Source organism: Pongo abelii, chromosome X (assembly GCF_028885655.2).
Source record: "Pongo abelii isolate AG06213 chromosome X, NHGRI_mPonAbe1-v2.0_pri, whole genome shotgun sequence".
Classification (NCBI taxonomy): Eukaryota; Metazoa; Chordata; class Mammalia; order Primates; family Hominidae; genus Pongo; species Pongo abelii.
The window spans coordinates 84,388,089-84,408,432 of NC_072008.2; positions in this window are offsets into that span (position 1 = coordinate 84,388,089).

A 20,344-nucleotide genomic window follows, 5' to 3' on the forward strand; every position below is an offset into this window, starting at 1 on the left:
TCAGCTCCTTGTTACTTATGCAAATTTCTGTAGCAGGCTTGTATTTCTTACCAGAAAATGGGTATTTCTTTTCTGTCACATCATCAGGCTGCAATTTTTCTAAACTTTTATGCTTTGCTTACTCTTGAATGCTTTGCTGTTTTAAAATTTCTGTTGCCAGATACCCTAAATCATCTCTTTCAGGTTCAAAGTTCCATGGATCTCTAGGGAAGGGGAGACATGCTGCCAGTCTCTTTGCTAAGCATAACAAGAGTCACCTTTGTTCCTGTTCCCAACAATTTCCTCATCTCCATCTGAGACCACTTCAGCCTGGACTTCATTTTTCACATCACTATCAGCATTTTGGTCAAAGCCATTTAACAAGTCTCTAGGAAGTTACAAACTTCCCCACATCTTTCTTTCTTCTTCTGAGCCCTCTAAACTCTTACAAATTCTGCCTTTTACTCAGTTCCAAAGTCGCTTGTGCTTTTTTTGTATCCTTAGAGCAGCACCCCAATCTATGTGGTACCAAGTTACTGTATTAGTCTGTTCTCATGCTGCTATAACAACATACTCAAGACTGGGTAATTTATAAAGAAAAGAGCTTTAATTGACTCACAGTTATGTACAGCTAGGGAGGCCTCAGAAGGCTTACAATTATGGTGGAAGCCATCTTTTCACAGGATGGCATGGGAGAGAATGAGTACCCAGTGAAATGCAAAGCCCCTTATAAAACCATCAGATCTTATGGGAACTAACTCACTATCATGAGAACAGGATACAGGAAATGGCCCCTATAATTCAACTATTTCCACCTGGCCCATCCCATGACATATGAGGATTATGGGAACTACAATTCAAGATGATATTTGGGTGGGGACACAACAAAACCATATCAAGACTCATAGCCATACAACCGTGGTGGTCTTGGATAAGATCCAGAAGAATTCTCTGGATTGCCAGACCAAGACTCTTGTACTTTTTCCTTACTTTCTTTCAAATAATGGAATATCTCTGTGCTTGAGCTGCATGAAAATGGTGTTGGGGGGACAAAAGCATCCATGTGTCCAGCACCACTGGGACTTTGCTGTTTGAGACCTGAAGCCAATACTTCACTGGGTCTTGCCCAAGGCCCACTGTAACCACTACCTGTCTATTACTTATAGTCATTCAAGATTGCAGGGCTCTACAATCAGCAATCAGCAGGTGGCAAAGCCACCGATGTTTGTATCTCTCTTTTTAGAGCAGTGAGTTCCCCCAGGACCTGAGTGGGTCCAGAGATGGTGTCTGGGAGCCAGAGATTGGAGTCAAAAACATTAGAAATTTACCTGTTGTTCTATTCTACTGTGGCTAAGCTGTCCCTCCAACCACAAGACAAAGTCCTTCCCACTCTACCCACCCATTTCCACAGGTGAAGGGGTCTCTCTCTCTCTCAGCCACTACCACCACTAGCCAATGGGGGTTTCTCCCAGGCCACCAGTGATGTGGCCCAAGAGCTTTTCAGTCAGCTTATGATGAATGTTGCCTGGCCTGGGACACAACCTTAAGGGCAGTGTGCTTCCCTATGGGCCACGGGAGGTCCAGATATGCTGTCCAAGAGTCTAGGCCTGGACTCAGGAATGCCAAGATCCCACTTAATTCTTTACCTTCTATGGCTGAATTGGAACCTAAGGTGGAAGACAAAGTCTCTGTTACTTTTCTCTCTGCTATTTTCAAACAGAAGGAGTCTTTCACTGCAGTCACCACAGCTGGAAATGTGCTGGGTCACACCTGAAGCAAGCATGTTCCAGAGCCCAAGGCCCACAGAGTGCTACCTGGCTCCGGATGAGTCCATATACTATCTGTGTATTGCTGCTGGTTATTCATGGCCCAAGGGTTCTTTAGTCAGCAGATGATGAAACCTGCCGTGATTTGGCCCTTCCCATCAAGGCCGTGGGTTCCACCCTTCTGGCCAAGGGTGTGTCTAGAAATGTCATCCAGGAGCTAGGTCCTAGAAGGGACACCTCACAACTCTGCCCACTGCCATATCTATCCTATTGTGGCTGAGCTGGTATCCAGGATGCAAGACAAAGTCATCTTTACTCTTCCTCTTTATCCTTTCCTCTCTTTTCCTCAAGCAGAAAGAAGGAGTTACCTTTATTGCTTCCAGAAGCATTGGATAGGGTTGGGAATGTGTGTCTCAAGCACTCCCTTAGCCACCCCATCTGCTCTCTCTCTAGGTCACATGCCACCCTAGTCCACTGGCTCTAAGCCCAGTCCAGCACTACTAGTTCCCCAGTAATTGCCATCCTTGTGTCCTAGATTGCCTTTCAAGTTTACTTAGGATTCCAGAGCACTTTGTCCTGTGGTGAAGAGACCTGCCAAGAAATTCAGCTTCTGACCACTGAGATGGGTGATTCTTCTCTGGCTAGAGTTCATCAAAATGTACTTTTTGTGCGTGGATGCCAGCTGAGCCCAGCACAGGTTTTCTCTCCGCAGTGACAGGGTAGCACTGAGCTGAATGTAAAGTACCCTAGTTGCTGCACTCTCCCTCCCACAAGGGTAGATTCTCTCTTGTCATGTGGCCACTGCCAGAGGTTGGGTAAAGGGTGGCATTGGCAATTCAAGAGGGACTTCCTACTCTCTTCAGTGTCTCTTTCAGTGATATGAAGTAAAACTCAAGTACGTACTGTGTGTGCTTACCTGATTTTTAGTTTTTGTGATGGTGCTTTTTGTGTGTAGTTAGTTGTTAAAATTTGGTTTTCCTGCTTGTGGGGGATGAATGGTATAAGCTTCTGTACAGCCATCTTGCTCTGCCCTATATAACTCTTAATATTTGGATATTTGCAAGCATCTGGGTGATTGAAATTATCACAACCTATAAAATATGTTTGTGATCAACAACATTGATGGATAAACTCGTGCAATAATTTTCATTTAAGGTCAAACTCAACAATGTTTAGATAAATACTGGCTGGATGGTGGGCTAAATTTAAATGAATGGATGGACTGATGAATGTATAGATGGATAAATGGTTGCACAGATAAATGAGTAAATATGATTTCATTACATGTTGAATAAGTTCATTTTATTGGTTAAAATAATAATGATACTATGTTGTTCAGATTATGTAATTCATATTATTATTATATTGACTACTTATAATTCTTCATTTATATAGTTTTAAACAATTTCCTTCATAAATAAATTTGCCAGGTAGTGATATTTAGCACTTTAAGCACGATAGTAGTTTTCTAGACCTGGACTTACCGATTACCACAAACTGAGTGGCTTGAAACAACAGAAATTAATTCTCTCGTAGTTCTGGAGGCTACAAACTCAAAGTCTGTGTCTCCAAGTTTGCACTCTCCCTCAAGGTTCTAGCTGAGAGTCCATTCCATGCCTATTTCTCCTGGTTTCTAATGGATTCCCACAATTCTTAGCATTTTTTGGCTCATAGCCTCATCAAAGTACTCCACTCTCTGCCTCCATTTTTATATTGTCCTTTCCTCTATGTATGTGTTTCCTCTTTTTTTAATCCCATAAAGATGTTTGTCATTGGGTGTAGAACCCACTGAGATAATCCAGGATAAGCTCCTCAGCTCTAAATATTTAATTTAATAACATATGCAATGACCCCTTTTCCCAAATAAGTTATCACTTACAAGTTCTAGGAATTAATATATGGGCATATCTTTTTGGTAGCCACCATTCAACCCACTACAGGCACTAAAATATTTTTAAGCAAGGCTGTTTGCCAAGACTGTTATATGACTGCCTTATTTAATAGAAGACAATTAACACAAGAGAAGGCTGTCCTAATGGCTCAAACCTGTTACTGTGTAACCTATAGATACAACAAAACACCATGAGGTATGTAAGGCTCTTTGCTCCTACGGTGAATGCTTAAGGACTAAGATTGCTTCTTTAGTTCTTATGTTTGATTTTTGGAGTGTTTCTTTCTTTTTAAAATTTTCATCAGCTGCAATTTCATGATTCTGCATTAGCATCTACTTTCCTTTCCCTAATCTAATACTTCTAATTATTCTGTAATAACAATGCCTGCTAAAAGTATTTGTGAAACAGGAACCAATCATTTTAGAATTATTTAAATATTGTGAGATATGGAAAAACAAAAACTAAACAAATTTTAACTAATGTAAATACTACATTCAGGTTCAGTAAGATAATTGTATAAGTTTGATAGGAAGATAGCTGGCTTGATAACAACTCATGTTTAAGGAATAGCTTTGAGTATGACAACTCTACAGTGCAATGTTGTTACCCAAAAGCTAGCAAAATACTTAAGAATCTGGTATTCTTGTTCCACTTCATGTTAGTCAGATAAATTTGGATATCACATTTAATAACAGACTTAAATAAATTCAAGTATCCAGAGAAATGTGATCATAGTAAGGGGCTGAAAAGCAGGCTTAATGAAGAATATACGATAAAACCAATGAAGAATATCCTGGGAAGTGAAAACATTGATGTTAGAGAAGGGGAGGGAAAAACATGCTTGCTGTTCTCATATATAAAAATCGCTGTCATGTGTAAGAGTGGAGGAAGCTAATCCTTTAGAAGGAAGAAATAAGATCAATATCTGGAAGTTATGTGGAGATTGTTTTCAGCTTACAATATAGAACCAACATTTTTAAACAATGGGACAGCATTCTTATAGAAGAAAGTTATCTGTCACTGAAGAAGGTTTTATTGAGATTGGCTTTTATTTACTTTATGAAATAGATGATAGTTTGAAGAAAGTTTCCTGTTATGCAAAAAATACATATATAAGGGGTACTAGGTCTGTAAGGATTTTCAGTCAATAGGATAGCCTGTGACCAAGGTGAAATATGTATTTAAATGCCAGAGGGATAACTCTGACTGAGGCCATGACCATTGGCTTTCTAACTCTTCAATGAATATGCCTCTTTCCCCACCTGCATTTGTGTTTATTTTCCCTTCTTCCTCCCTCTTTTCTTCTGTGTCTGTATGTCTCTCCTTAGTCTATGGTTTAAGTCATCTGGGGCTTTCACTTTTATCTTTAACCTTCAGGTCTAAAGTAGGCACTGATATTTGAAACAGAGATTGTTCCTACTCTTACTGACCTGGTTACATTTCTTTCACTATTGGCTGTACGACCTTAGACAATTTTCCAAACTTGCTTGAGTTTTAGTTGTCCCCTCCCCTCAGTATAAAATAATCGAAATAATAATTTTCCTCCTTTTTGTTGCTGTTGTTTTGTTGTGTGTGTGTGTGTATGTGTATGTGTGTGTAAAACATTAAAATCAGCATGTAAGGATGTCTTAGTTTAGGCTGCTATAACAAAATATTATAGACTGGGTAGCATAAATAACAGACATTTCCCGGAGGCTATGGTATCCAAAATCAAGGTGCAGTAGATTCAGTCTGGTGAAGGCCCACTCCCTGGTTTGCAGATAGCTGTCTTCTTATTGTATTCTCACATGGCAGGAGGGAAAAAACCCTGGTCTCCTCCTGAATATGTGTGTGTATATATGTGTGTGTGTGTATATATATATATATATATATATATATATATGTATATATATGTGTGTGTGTGTGTGTGTGTGTATATATATATATAACTAATCCCATCATGATGGGACACTACCCTCTTTACTTCATCTAAATCTAACTACCTCCCAAAGGCTTACCTCCAAATACCATCACATTGGAAATTCAAGTTTAAACATAAGAATTTTGAGGAAACATTAATAATAAGCCTATAGCAAATGGCAAGACATTATTAGTGAGCACAGCTTTCAGACATGAGTAAAAGCTTTGAAAGTTTCAAAACTATTTTGATGAGAGACCTTCCCAAAGTATTTATATTTGTGTACGTGGGTAAGGCAGTGAATTTACCTTACTCATTATTCTTTCTAACATTCCACAAGCTGTTTCCATTGGAAATGCAAGGTAGTTCATTTTCTTTTTTCTGAGATAGAAGCATTCTGGAAAAACAAATAAAGTATCATGTTGAGGGTGGAAAAACAATCTAATCCTTGGAAGGGTTGCCAACATGTCTTTTTAGCTGCTCGAGAATATGTGGATAGGTTTTCTGTCAGTTCACTCTTTTTTTTTTTTTTTTTTTGAGACAGAGTCTTGCTGGAGAGCAGTGGCATGATCTCAACTCACTGCAACTTCTGCCTCCCAGATTCAAGCAAGTCTCCTGCCTCAGCCATCTGAGTAGCAAGGTTTACAGGCACGTACCACAATGCCTGGCTAATTTTTGTATTTTAAGTAGACTAGGTGTGGTTTCACCATGTTGGCCAGGCTGGTCTCGAACTCCTGACCTCAAATGATCCACCTGCCTCGGACTCACAAAGTGCTGGGATTACAGGTGTGAGCCACTGTGCTCGGCCCAGTTAACTCTTAGGAATGAGAATATTCAGAGTAACTTCTAGTGAAGCCCTCCATAAACATGATATAGTGCAACACTTTTAAACAGAAACAAACAAAAACACTACAGTAAAAGGCAATGCAATATGGCTGAATAGAACCCTCCAGTGATTGCCCCCCACAGAAAAACCAAACTGAATAACTATTCACACAAAAAGCACATAAATAAGAACCAAAATACAGGTGAGTGATAACAGTACCTAGTTTTGACATCATATCAAGCAAAGTGGCATTGAGGAGGTAGAAAAGACAGTTTTGAATTGCCTACACTGTCCCTCCCTCATCCGATGGTAGTGCCATATGGTACTGGGAGAGATAATTTGTTTGCTTGAGGGAGGGAGAGTGAAGTGATTGTGAGACTGCATTGGAACTCAGTGTTGGCATGTCACAGTGGCAAGAAACCCAGAGCAGAATTCATCTGGTAACCATGGAGGGAGCATTTAGACCAGACCTAGCCAGTGGGAAATCATCCATCCTACCAGTCAGAACCTGAGTTCCAGCTAGCCCTCCGACCACAGGCTAAAGTTCTTTAGGGTCCTAAATAAATTTGAAAGGAAGTCTAGGTTACAGGAACCAAAATTCCTGGGCAAGTGCTGGTGCTGTACTGGGATTGGAGCCAGTGGGCTTGGGGTGCATGGGACTCAGTGAGACATCAGCTATGGTGGCCAAGAAAGTGCTTGCATTACCTCTCCCCCAACTCCAGGTAGCACAGCTCCCAGCTCCAGGAGAGGCACCTTCTGCTTGAGGAAAGCAGAGAGAAGAGTAAAGAAGACTTTGTCTTGCAACTTGGAAACCAGCAGAGTCACGGTAAGATAAAACCCTATAGAGCCCTGAAGCCCCAGTCTCAGGCCAAAAGCTTAAGGACAACATTTCTAGACCCACTGAGAGCGAGAAGAGAACCCATTGCCCTGAAGAGAAAGACCTGGTCTTGGCAGAATTCAACACCTGCTGACTAAAGAGCTTTGGGTCTTGAATAAACATTAATGGTAGCCAGGCAATAGTTGCCACAGGCTGTGGGTGAGACCCTGTACTGTGTTAGCTTTAGGTGTGACTCAGCACTGTCCCAGTGGTGGTGGCCACCGGAGTGCTTGTGTCACCACTACCCCTCCCCCCCAACCAACTACAGGTGGCTAATCATGGAGAGAGACAGAGAGAGACTCCATTTGTTTGGGGAAAAGTAAGGGAAGAAAATAAGAGACAATGCCTTATAACTCAGAAAATTCTCCAGGATGTTACCCAAGACCACCAAGATGGTATGTCAATGAGTCTACAAAAGTCACAGCATTACTGGGCTTGGAGTGCCCCCTAATGCACGTATGGCTTCAGTAACCAAAGACTTAGATGACAACAGTCAATTCCCTTTGAATACTTGGAAAACCTTCTTAAAAATAATGGTATAAACAAGTCAAGACTGTGTAGATAACATTAAATACCTAACTCTTCAATGCCCACACATTGGCAAGCATCGACAAGCATCAAGATTATACAGAAAAATGTGACCTCATCAAACAAACTAAATAAGGCACCATGACCAATTCTGGAGTGACAGAGATATGTGGCCTTTCCAATAGGGAATTCAAAATAGTTGTTTTGAGGAAGTTCAATAATATTTCATATAACACAGAGAAGGAATTCAGATTCCTATCAGATAAATTTAACAAAGAAATTGAAATAATTTTTAAAAACCAAGCAGGAATTGGCCGGGCGTGGTGGCTCACACCTGTAATCCCAGCACTTTGGGAGGCTGCGTGGGGCAGATCATGAGGTCAGGAGATCGAGACCATTCTGGCTAACACGGTGAAACCCCGTCTCTACTAAAAATACAAAAAAATTAGCCGGGTGTGGTGGCGGGCGCCTGTAGTCCCAGGTACTCAGGAGGCTGAAGCAGGAGAATGGCGTGAATCCGGGAGGCGGAGCTTGCAGTGAGCCGAGATCGCACCACTGCACTCCAGCCTGGGCTACAGAGCGAGACTCCATCTCAAAAAAAAAAAAAAAAAAAGAAAAAGAAAAAGAAAAACCAAGCAGGAATTCTGGAGCAAAAAAATTTATTCGACAAACTGAAAATGCATCAGAGACTCTGAACAGCAGAACTAATCAAGCAGAAGAAAGAATTCAAAAGCTTGAAGAAAGGCTACTTGAAAAAACATAGAGGAGGCAAAAGAAAGTAGAATAAAAAAGAGAGAAGCATGTACATAAGATCTAGAAATTAGAATCAAATTATAAGAGTTATTGGTCATAAAGAGGAGGTTGAGAGAGAGATCTGGGTAGTAAGTTTATTCAAAAAGGTAATAGAGAACATTACAAACCTAAAGAAAGATCAGTATTCAGTTACAAGAAGTTTACAGAACACCAAGATAATTTAACTCAAGACTAACTGGACACACTTAATAATCAAACTTCCAAAGGTCAAGAATAAGGAAAGGATTCTAAAAACAGCAAGAGATAAGAACAAACAACATTTAAAGGAGCTCCAATACATCTGACAGCAAATTTCTTGGTGGAAATCTTACAAGCCTGGAGGGTGCCATGACATATAAAAATGCTGAAGGGAAAAGACTTTTATCCCAGAATACCACATCCAGCAAAAATATCCATCAAACATAAAGAGAAATAAAGACTTTTCCAGACAAGCAAAAACTTAGGGATTTTATAAACACCCGGCCTGTCCTACAAGAAATGCTAGAGAGTTCTTCAGTCTGAAAGAAAGAAATGTTAATGACCAAGAAGAAATCATCTAAAGGCACAAAATTTGCTAGTAATAGTAAATACACAGCCAAATACTGAATATTGTACCACTGTAATTGTGCTGTGCAAACTACTTGTATCATCAGTAGGAAGACTAAAAGATGGATCTATCCAAAATAATAACAACTACTTCTTGAGACATAGTATAAAAATATATCAATAGAAACAACAAAATTTTAAGAAGTAGGGGGATAAAGCTAAAGTATAGAGTTTTTATTAGTTTTCTTGTTGCTTGTTTTTTGTTTCTTACTTTGTTTTTAAGGTCAGAGTTAAGTTGTCATAATTTAAAAATAAGTGGTTATAAGACATTATTTGCAAGCCTAATGATAACCTCAAATCAAAAAACCTACAAGAGATACACATAAATAAAAATAAATTAATTAAAAACTAGTACAGAGAAAAATCACTTTCACACAAATAACAGAAAGGAAGGAAGGAAGAGAAGACCACAAAACAACCAGAAAACAAATAACAAAATTGCAGGCATAAGTTCTTACTTATCAATAATAGCACTGAATGTAAATGGACTAAATTCTCCAATCAAAAGAAATAGAGTGGCTGAATGGATAATTAAAAATATAAGAACCAACTATCCACTGCCTACAAAAAAACACACTTCACCTATAAAGTCACACATAGAGAAAATAAATGGTTGGAAAAGAATATTCCATGCAAATGGGAAAAAAAAATACGAACAGAGTTAGCTATATTTATATCAGAAAAAATAGATTACAAAATGAAAACTATAAGAGAAGTAAAAGAGTTTATTATATTGTGATAATGAAGTCAATTCAGTAGGAGAATATAAAAATAATAAATATATATTCACCTAAGATGAGCACTCAGAAACATAAAGCAAATATCATTAGAGCTAAAGAGAGAGATAGACCTCAATACAATAATAGCTGGAGACTTCAACACTCTACTTTTAGCATTAGACAGACCCTCCAGACCTTCCAAAATCAACAAAGAAAAAACAGACTTAATCTACATTATAGAACAAATGGACCTCATAGACATTTATAGAATATTTCATACAATGGTTGCAGAATACACCATCTTCTGAGCACATGGATCATTCTCAAGGATAGACCATATGTTACACTATAAAACAAGCTTTTAAGTATTCCAAAAATTAGAAATCATATCAAGTATCTGCTCTGACAACAATGGAATAAAACTAGAAAGCAATTACAAGAGGAACTTTAGAAACCAACCAAACACATGGAAGGTAAACTATATGCTTCTAAATGACCAGTGGGTCAATGAAGAAATTAAGAAGGAAATCTAAAAATGTCTACAAAATAAATGAAAATGGAAACACAATATAGTAAAACCTATGAGACACAGCAAAAGTAGTAGTAAAAGGACAGTTTATAGTAATAAGCACCTGCATCGAAAAAGTTGAAAAACTTCAAATAAACAACAAAATCATGCATCTTAAAGAACTAGGCAAGCAAGAGTGAAGCAAACCCAAAATTAGTAGAAGAAAATGAAGATTAGAGCAAAAGAAATGAAATTGAAACAAAAATATACAAAAGATCAACAAAATTAAAAGTTTGTTTTTTGAAAATATAAACAAAATCAACAAACCTTCACCAGACTAAGAAGAAAGAAGACCCAAATACATAAAATGAAAGATAAAAAAAGAAACATTGCAACTGATACTGTGAAAAAATCAAATGATCATTAGAGATTACTATGAGTAGCTATATGCTCATAAATCTAAAAACCTAAAAGAAATGGATTAATATCTAGACAATACAAACTACCAAAATTGAACCATAAAGAAATCCAAAGCATGAATAAATCAATAACAAGTCATGAGACCAAAATGATAATATAAATTCTCCTAGCAAATGAAAGCCTGAGACCCAATGGCTTCATTGCTGAGTTTTACCAAACATTTAAGAAGAATTAATACCAATTCTACTCAAACTATTCCAAAAAACAAAACAGGAGGATATACCCCCTGACTTATTCTAGGAGGCCAGTATTACCCTGATACCCAAATTAGAAAAAGACACATCAAAAGAAAGAAAACTATAGGCCAATAGCTTTGATTGACAGTAATGTAAAAATCCTCAACAAAATACTAGCAAATTAAATTCAACAACACATTGAAAAGATCATTCCTCATGACCAAGTGGGATTTATCCCTACAATGCAAGAATGGTTCAACATATGGAAATCAATTGATGTGATACACCATATAAATAGAATGAAGAAATAAAATGATGTGATCCATTCAATTGATGCTCACAAGGTGTTTCATAAAATTCAACATACCTTCATGATAAAAATCCTCCAAAAACTGGGTATAGAAGGAACATACCTCCACACAACAAACAGCATACATGAAAGACTCACAGCTAGTATCAAACTGAATGGGGAAATCCTGGAAGCTTTACTTCTACTATCTAGAACATGACAAGGATGTGGGTCAAAAACTAGGTGCCTTTGGGTGGTGGTGGGGTGAGAAGAATGGTGGTGGCCCAAATGCCATGGGGACCCTTAGGGTTTGGAGGGCCCGAGAAGGTGGGTCTATGGATACAAATACACCTACCTCTTTAGGCCATGGAGCCTTGGGGACCTGAGTCCTTGCATGACTGCTTTGTCCCAATTGGGCGAGACCTACATAGTCCTGATGACAAGGAACAAAGGAATTAATGGGCTAGGAAGGTGAGTGGACTCCCAGACGATCACAGGTAGAATGGTTAGCGAGCGGTTGAGTGGTGGGTCTTCTTTCTACCAGACCTTTGTATTGTAAGAGAAAAGTTGTAGAATGACATACCACATTTGGCCAATTGGAAATGCTCCACCACTCTTTGTGAAGATTTACTGGCTGTTTATAGAAGGCCTGTGTATATAATATGTAAAAGTTGTTCTCAACTTTCACCTAAACCTTTTAAAACATTTACTACATCTACCTTTCTAGATGTAAAGAGGTTGCTAACGTATGATGAAGTAGAGTGAGAAAATCACGCATCTTGTAAATTCCCATTTTTTAAAAAGTCATAGAAAATAAATGTCTTCTGAGAATGAATTTTTGAAATGGCATTGTTAGACCACTTTTGAAAGTGACACCAGAAGTGACATGTTGACATTTGTTCAGTGAACATGGAGCAGAAAACTTGAGGACGAAGAGAAAGTGGTTCTATGCCAGACTGATCATATTTAGAAGTCATTTTTATATCATAACCATTGTTTTTGTGTGCATTTTATTCCTCACTACTGTATATATGATTGACAATGCTAAATACTTTTTTGAAATATCTAGTTTTTCTAGATATCCTGAAGTGCCTTATATGTGTTAAAATTAGAGGTAGTAAAATAACATATTTTCTAACTACATTTTTGTTAAAATTTACATGAAATGTTGTTTTTTGGGGGAAATGACCAAACCACTTTTTGAGTAATACATATTATGTTTGTGCACTAGTTCAGGGGAAGAGGAAGGAGGAAGAAGTGCACAGAGCTTGATGCCAGTGTGCTTATAGTGAGGTAAACATGGTAAACCCTGTCTGTACTAAAAATAAAAAAAATTAGCCAGGTGTGGTGGTGGGTGCCTGTAATCCCAGTTACTCAGGAGGCTGAGGCAGGAGAATCACTTGAACCTGGGAGGCGGAGGTTGCAGTGAACCGAGATTGCGCCACTGAACTCCAGCCTGGGCAACAGAGTGAGACTTGGTCTCAAAAAAAAAAAAAAAAAAAAAATTAACCATTGTCCCTATGTCTGTGCATTTTGTTTTACTTATTTGAGTAAATAGTATATATCAAGAAAAATCAAGTCCCAATTTACAACATTTTGTTTTTCCAGATGTTAAAGGGGTTGCCAGTGTACGACAAAAATAGATTAGTAAACTAAAATATTTTGTATATTTTGATTTAAAATTCCTAGGGGAAAAAATGTCGTCTGAAAATTTAAGCACTACTACCCACTGGGTTGATGCAAATGGGAGGGTTTATAGGCTAGAATGTTCATATTTGTAAGACTGTTTCAAATTATAACTATTGTTGCATGTGTGCAGCTTATTCAAGATTGTTGGGTATATAGTTGACAAGTTAACACCTTACCTGAAACATTTAGTCTGTCTAGATACTTAGAAGTGCCTGACATACATTAAATGTAGAGGTAGTAAAATAACACTTTGTAAATATGTTTTTGTTAGAATTCATAGTAAGTATTGTCTTTTGGAACTGAAATTGTTAAACTGCCTCTGTGAGCAGTATAGTACCATCTATACTTGTTTGGAACAAACTGCAAAAGGTAACATACAGGCGTGTTCATATTTGGACATTTTCAGACACCATTTTCCAATATGTTTTGTGCATTTTGTTTTTCTTGTGCTTATAGTATATATAACTGATGAATGAGTCCTAAACTTGTAATATCTAGTCTCTAGATGTTAAGGAGTTTGCCAGTGTATGACAAAGGACTTAGTAAAATCAGCACATTTTGTGCATTTTGTGTTGAAATTCATAGGAAACTTGTCCTCCGTAAGTGACTTTTGGATGTGAATTTGTTCAACAACCCCTACGCTTGTACTTGTCCACTGGATTGAAGGCAGAAAGAAGTGAAGGAGGACTGGCTCAAGGCCAAAATGGTCATATTTAGAAGACACCTCAGATTATAACCATTGTTATATGCGTGTAGTTTTACAGTGCTGTGTACATAGTGGACAAGTCAATGTGAAATATCTATCCATTTTAGACATTTAGAAGTGCTTGATGTATTTAAATTAGAAGTAGTAAGATAACACTTTTGTAAACAGCTTTTAAAAACTGATGGGAAATACTCTGTTTGAAAGTGGAATTGTTAAACCAACCCTGTGAACAGTGTATTCTCTGTACTTGTTCACTGCCTTGAGGGAGGTGGGAGGAAATATATTCGAAAGTGTGTTTTGCTGGCGTGTACTAGAAAATTTAAGCTTATCCATCACCCTGTATGTTATGTTCATTTCATCTATTTTTGGTATACTGTGTATATTGTATATATACTGAACAAATGATTCCTAATTTTATAATATCTACTCTGTAGATATTAAAGAGGTTGCCAATAAATGATGAAAGTAGAGTTGGTAAACTAACACATTTTGTACACTTTGTCTTAAAATTCATAGAAAGGCTGCATTCTGAAAAGAAATTGTGGAAGTTGAAATGATAACATCAACTCTAAGTGACACAGGTGCCTGTATCCACTGGGTTGGTTGTGAAGAAAAGTTGGAAGAAATTAATGAATCTATACTAGAGTGTTTCTGTTTAGAAGACACCTGATGTAACCAGTATTATAAGTGTTCCATTTATTCAAAACCACTCTGTATATAGTGGACAAACTTAAGTCTTTATTTGAAACATCTAGTCTTATTTTTTAATTTTACTTTACATTCTGGGATATATGTGGAGAACATGCAGGTTTGCTACATAGGTATACATGTGCCATGGTGGTTTGCTGCACCTATCAACCCATCATCTAGGTTTTAAGCCCTGCATGCATTAGGTATCTGTCCTAAGGCTCTACCTCCCCTTGCCCTCCACTCCCCAAAAGGCCCCAGTGTGTGATGTTCCCCTCCCTGCGTCCATGTGTTCTCATTGTTCAACTCCCACTTATGAATGAGAACATGTGGTGTCTGGTTTTCTGTTCCTGTGTTTGTTTGCTGAGAATGATGGCTTCCAGCTTCATCCATGTCCCTGAAAAGGACATGAACTCATTCTTTTTTATTGTTGCATAGTATTCCATATTTGGGTTGGTCCCAAGTCTTTGCTATTGTAAATAGTGATGCAATAAATGTACATGTGCATGTGTCTTTATAGTAGGATGATTTATAATCCTTCGGGTATATACCCAGTAATGGGATTGCTGGGTCAAATGGTATTTCTGGGTTCTAGATCCTTCAGGAATCATCACACTGCCTTCCACAATGGTTGAACTAATTTACACTCCCACCAACAGTGTAAAGGCATGCCTATTTCTCCACATCCTTGCCAGCATCTGTTGTTTCCTGACTTTTTAATAATGGCCATTCCAACTGGTGTGAGATGGTATCTCATTGTGGTTTTGATTTGCATTTCTCTAATGACCAGTGATGATGAGCTTTTTTTCATATGTTTCTTGGCCACATAAATGTCTTCTTTTGAGAAGTGTCTGTTCATATCTTTTACCCACTTTTTGATGTGGTTTTTTTTCTTGTAAATTTGTTTAAGTTCCTTGTAGACTCTGGATATTAGACCTGTGTCCGTTGGGTAGATTGCAACAATTTTCTCCCATTCTGTAGGTTTTCTGTTCACTCTGATGTTCACTTTAGTCTTTCTAGATGTTTAGAAGTGCACAAAATATGTTAAGATTAGAGTCAGTAAAGAACACGTGTAGATATCATTTTGATTCATATGAAATATTGTCTTTTGAAAATTGATGAAATCATTTCTCAGAGCAGTACACATTATTATGTTTGTGCTGTTCCTGGGAAGAAGAAGAAAGTGCAAAGAGCTTTATACTAGTGTTTTCATGATGAGGCACAATCGACCATTGTCCCTTATGTCTGCATTTGTTTTACTGTGCTGTGTATATAGTATATATAAATAGACAAATGAGTCCTAATTTGAAACATACAAATAACAAAGAGGTTGCCAGTGCATGACAAAAGTACAGTAAGTAAATTAATACATCTAGTGCACTTTGTGTTAAAATTTATAGAATAGACTGTTCTTAAAAGCACTTGCATAAGTGAAATTGTTAAAAATCCCCTCTAAGCATTACAGATGATTGTTCCTGTCCATTGGGTAGATAGAGGGGGGAAGGGAAAAGAGTCTAGGCCAGGATGTTCCTATTTAGAAGACATTTTCAAATTATAGCCTGTGTTATATATGTGCAACATTTATTCCACTAAATAGTGCTACTCTGTATTTAGTGGAAAACTGAAGTCCTATTGGAAACATATAGCCTTTCTAGATATTTAACATAGGTTAAAGTGGAGGGCTAAAATAACACCTTTTATGCATTTTTTAATTTCCTAAGAGTGGTTGCATTTGAAAATGAAATTGTTAAATTTGATGCTTTGAAGAGTAAGCTAGCTGTTCATTAGGTGGTGGTGGGTGGAGGGAGGAGGAAGTATGCAAGGAGAAGGATTCTGTGACTGTGAGTTAGATTAATTCAAGTGGTTTAACCATTTTTCTATATGTGCATTTTAGTTAATATTGTTGTGTTTTAAAAGATAATTCCCAATGCTCAAAGTATGTTAAAAGTAGAGGTAGTAAAAAAAAAAAATCCACTTATAAATGTCCTTTTGTTAATTTTTAGAAAGACCTGTCTTCTGGGAGTAAACTTCGTTAGCCCACCACTTGGAGTTAGACATAGTCCTATACTTAGCCACTGGGATGGTGGAAGAGGGAGAAGATCAAAGGTGAAGGAAAAGGCTCTTTTGTAGTAACTCTATATCTAAAGATGGTTTTAGATGATAACCATAGGTCTACATTAGCATTTTTTTTATTATTATACTTTAAGTTTTAGGGTACATGTGCACAATGTGCAGGTTAGTTACATATGTATACATGTGCCATGCTGGTGTGCTGCACCCATTAACTCGTCATTTAACATTAGGTATATCTCCTAATGCTATCCCCCCCCTCCCCCCACCCCACAACAGTCCCCAGAGTGTGATGTTCCCCTTCCTGTGTCCATGTGTTCTCATTGTTCAATTCCCATCTATGAGTGAGAACATGCGGTGTTTGGTTTTTTGTCCTTGTGATAGTTTACTGAGAATGATGATTTCCAATTTCATCCATGTCCGTAAAAAGGACATGAACTCATCATTTTTTATGGCTGCCTAGTATTCCATGGTGTACATGTGCCACATTTTCTTAATCCAGCCTATCATTGTTGGACATTTGTGTTGGTTCCAAGTCTTTGCTATTGTGAATAATGCCGCAATAAACATACGTGTGCATGTGTCTTTATAGCAGCATGATTTATAGTCCTTTGGGTATATACCCAGTAATGGGATGGCTGGGTCAAATGGTATTTCTAGTTCTAGATCCCTGAGGAATCACCACACTGACTTCCACAATAGCAAAGTTCCTCTGTTTATTGTGGACGAAGTACATTATTGCAACATGTAAGCTTTCTGAAAGTCCTGTGTGACAATGTATGACAAAAAGTAGAGCTTGTGAGTTAGCCAATTTGTAAATAACTTTTTGTTATATTTAATAGAAAATATGCATCTTGGACACAGAATTGTTAAACTCCCTCTGAGAAGTGTGTATCAGGATTTGTTTATTAGATTGACAACAAAGGGACAGAAGTAAGTATAAAGGGAGAGAAATATGCAGATGTGTTCATATTAACATTTTGCTGATATCCATTGATATATGTTAATCTCTTTTGGCTGTACTATAAAAATACATTAAGTAATTCAATTGAAACATATCTTTCTGATAATATTTTAGTGAATTAGTTAGCTCTGCTAATGAATTATCTTAGAAACATCATATTTAGTGTATTATGTTGTTTTATGTTTTATCTTAAATTGGGCATTAAGATAGTGTAGTATTTTAATCAGAACTCTGCCAATATTTTTATCTAGAGGCGCATTGCCATTTTTGCCTTCTATAAAATTTTTGTTTCAAGAAAGGCAGAATAACATCTTTTTTCTAACATATTGACTTGGTATAGTGTATTCTTGGTTATCAAAATCCTCATATAGCTTTGGAAGTTTTTTTTTTTTTTTTTTCAAGACAGGGTCTCACTCTGTCACTCAGGCTGAAGTGCAGTGGTGCAATCTTGGCTCAGTGAAACCTCCACCTCCCAGGTTCAAGCAATTCTCCTTCCTCAGCCTCCTGAGTAGCTGGGATTACAGGCATGCAGCACCATGCCCAGCTAATTTTTGTATTTTTAGTAGAGATGGAATTTCCCCATGCTGACCAGGCTGGTCTTGACCTCCTGACCTCAAGTGATCCACCCACCTAGGCCTCCCAAATTGCTGGGATCACAGGCGTGAGCCACTGCACCTGGTCTGGAATTTTAAATTGGTAAATATTCATGATATGTGAAAAAGCATGGCACATACTATACAACCTCAATCCCATAAAATTGAATGTTTTATCTATATATACACAGGACCTAGAAAGACATGGCAAACCGTAAACTGCTGGCGATTGTGGATAACTTTATTCTTTGCTTCTTGTGTTTTTTAGTTTCTTATAATGCACATATTAACTTTTTAAAAATAAAGGCTATTTTGAAAATCTGAAAAAAAAATCAGTATTGTTTAACTGTGCATACTATCTAAAACAGTCTACGGATTCAATGACATCCTCATGAAAATATCAATTACATTCTTCACAGAAATAGAAAAAACAATCCCAAAATTTATATGGAATCACAAAATACTCAGAATAACCAAAACTATCCTGGGCAAAAAGACAAAACTAAAAGAATCATATTACCTGACTTGAAATTATACTCTAGAGCTATAGTAACTAAACCAGCATGGTACTAGCATAAAAACAGACATGAATTAATGAAACAAAATAGAGAAACAAAGAAATAAATTTATACATCTACAGTGAACTCATTTTCAACAAAAGTGCCAAGAACATATTATACATTGGGAAAGGGCAGTCTCCAATAAATTGTCCTGGGAAAACTGATATTCATTTGCAGAAGAATGAATCTAAAACCCTATCTTTCATCTTTTGCAAAAATCAAATCAAAATTGGTTAAAGACTTAAATCTAAGACCTCAAAATGTGAAACTACTAAAAAAAATTGAGGAAACTCTCCAGGTTATTAAACTGGGCAAAGATTTCTTAAGTAATATCCTACAAGCACAAGCAAGAGAGGAAACAATGAACAAATGGCATCATATCAATTAAAAATCTTCTGCCCAGAAAAGGAAACAATCAACAAAGTGAGGAGACAACTCCCAGAATGGGAGAAAATATTTGCGGACCATCCTTCTGACAAGAGATTAATAACTAGAATATATGACAAGCTCAAACAACTCTATAGGAAAAAACCTAAAGCTAATAATCTGATTAAAAAATGGGCAAAAGATTTGAATAGATATTTCTCAGAAAAAGATATACAAATGGCAAACAAATACATGATCAGGTGCTCAACATCGTTGATCATCAGAGAAATGTAAATGACAGCTACAAAGAGGTATCATCTCACCCCAGTTAAAAGGGCTTTTATCCAAAGCACAGGAAATCACTATGAAGAACAGTTTGGAGGTTCCTCAAAAAAACTAAAACTACAGCTACCATGTGATTCAGCAATTCCACTGTTAGGTATACAACAACAACAACAAAAAAGAAATCAGTATAACAAGACAGTATCTGCACTCCTATGTTTGTTGCAGCACTGTTCACAATAGCCAAGATTTGGAATCATCCTGTGTTCATCAGCACAGAAACAGATAAAGAAAATACGGTATATATACACAGTGGAGAACGGAGTATATATACACAATGGAGTAATATGCAAATGAGATTCTGTCATTTGCAACAACATGGATAGGACTGAAGATCATTATGTTACGTGAAATAAGGCAGGCACAGAAAGACAAACATTACGTGTTCTCACTTATTTGTAGAAGCTAAAAATTAAAATAATTGAACTAATGGAGATAGAGAGTGGAAAGATGTTTACCAGAGGCTGGAAAGGGTAGTGAGAGGTTGGGCATGGTGGCTGGAGTGGGGCTTATTAATGTGCACAGAATTAGTTAGGAAGAATAAGATCCAGCATTTTATATCACAATAGGGTGACTACAGTCAATAATAACGTACTCATACCCTTCAAAATGACTAAAAGTTTATAATTGGATTGTTTGTTACACGAGAATAAATGCTTGAGGTGATGGATACCCCATTTACCTTGATGTGATTATTAAACATTGTATGCCTGTGTCAAAGAATATATGTATGTGTGTGTGTGTGTGTGTATGCTCCATAAATATATATGTGTGTGTATATATACTCCATATATATATATATAGCTGCTATGTACCCACAAAAATTAAAAATTAAAAAAATCTAAAAACAGAACTACCATACGATTCAACAATCCCACTGCTAGCTATATACCCAAAAGAAAGGAGATCAGTACATCAAAGAGATATCTACACTTTCATGTTTCTTACAGCATTATTCACAACAGCCAAGATTTTGAAGTAACCTTAGTGTCACAAAAAATGAACATATAAAAAAATGTGGTACATATACAC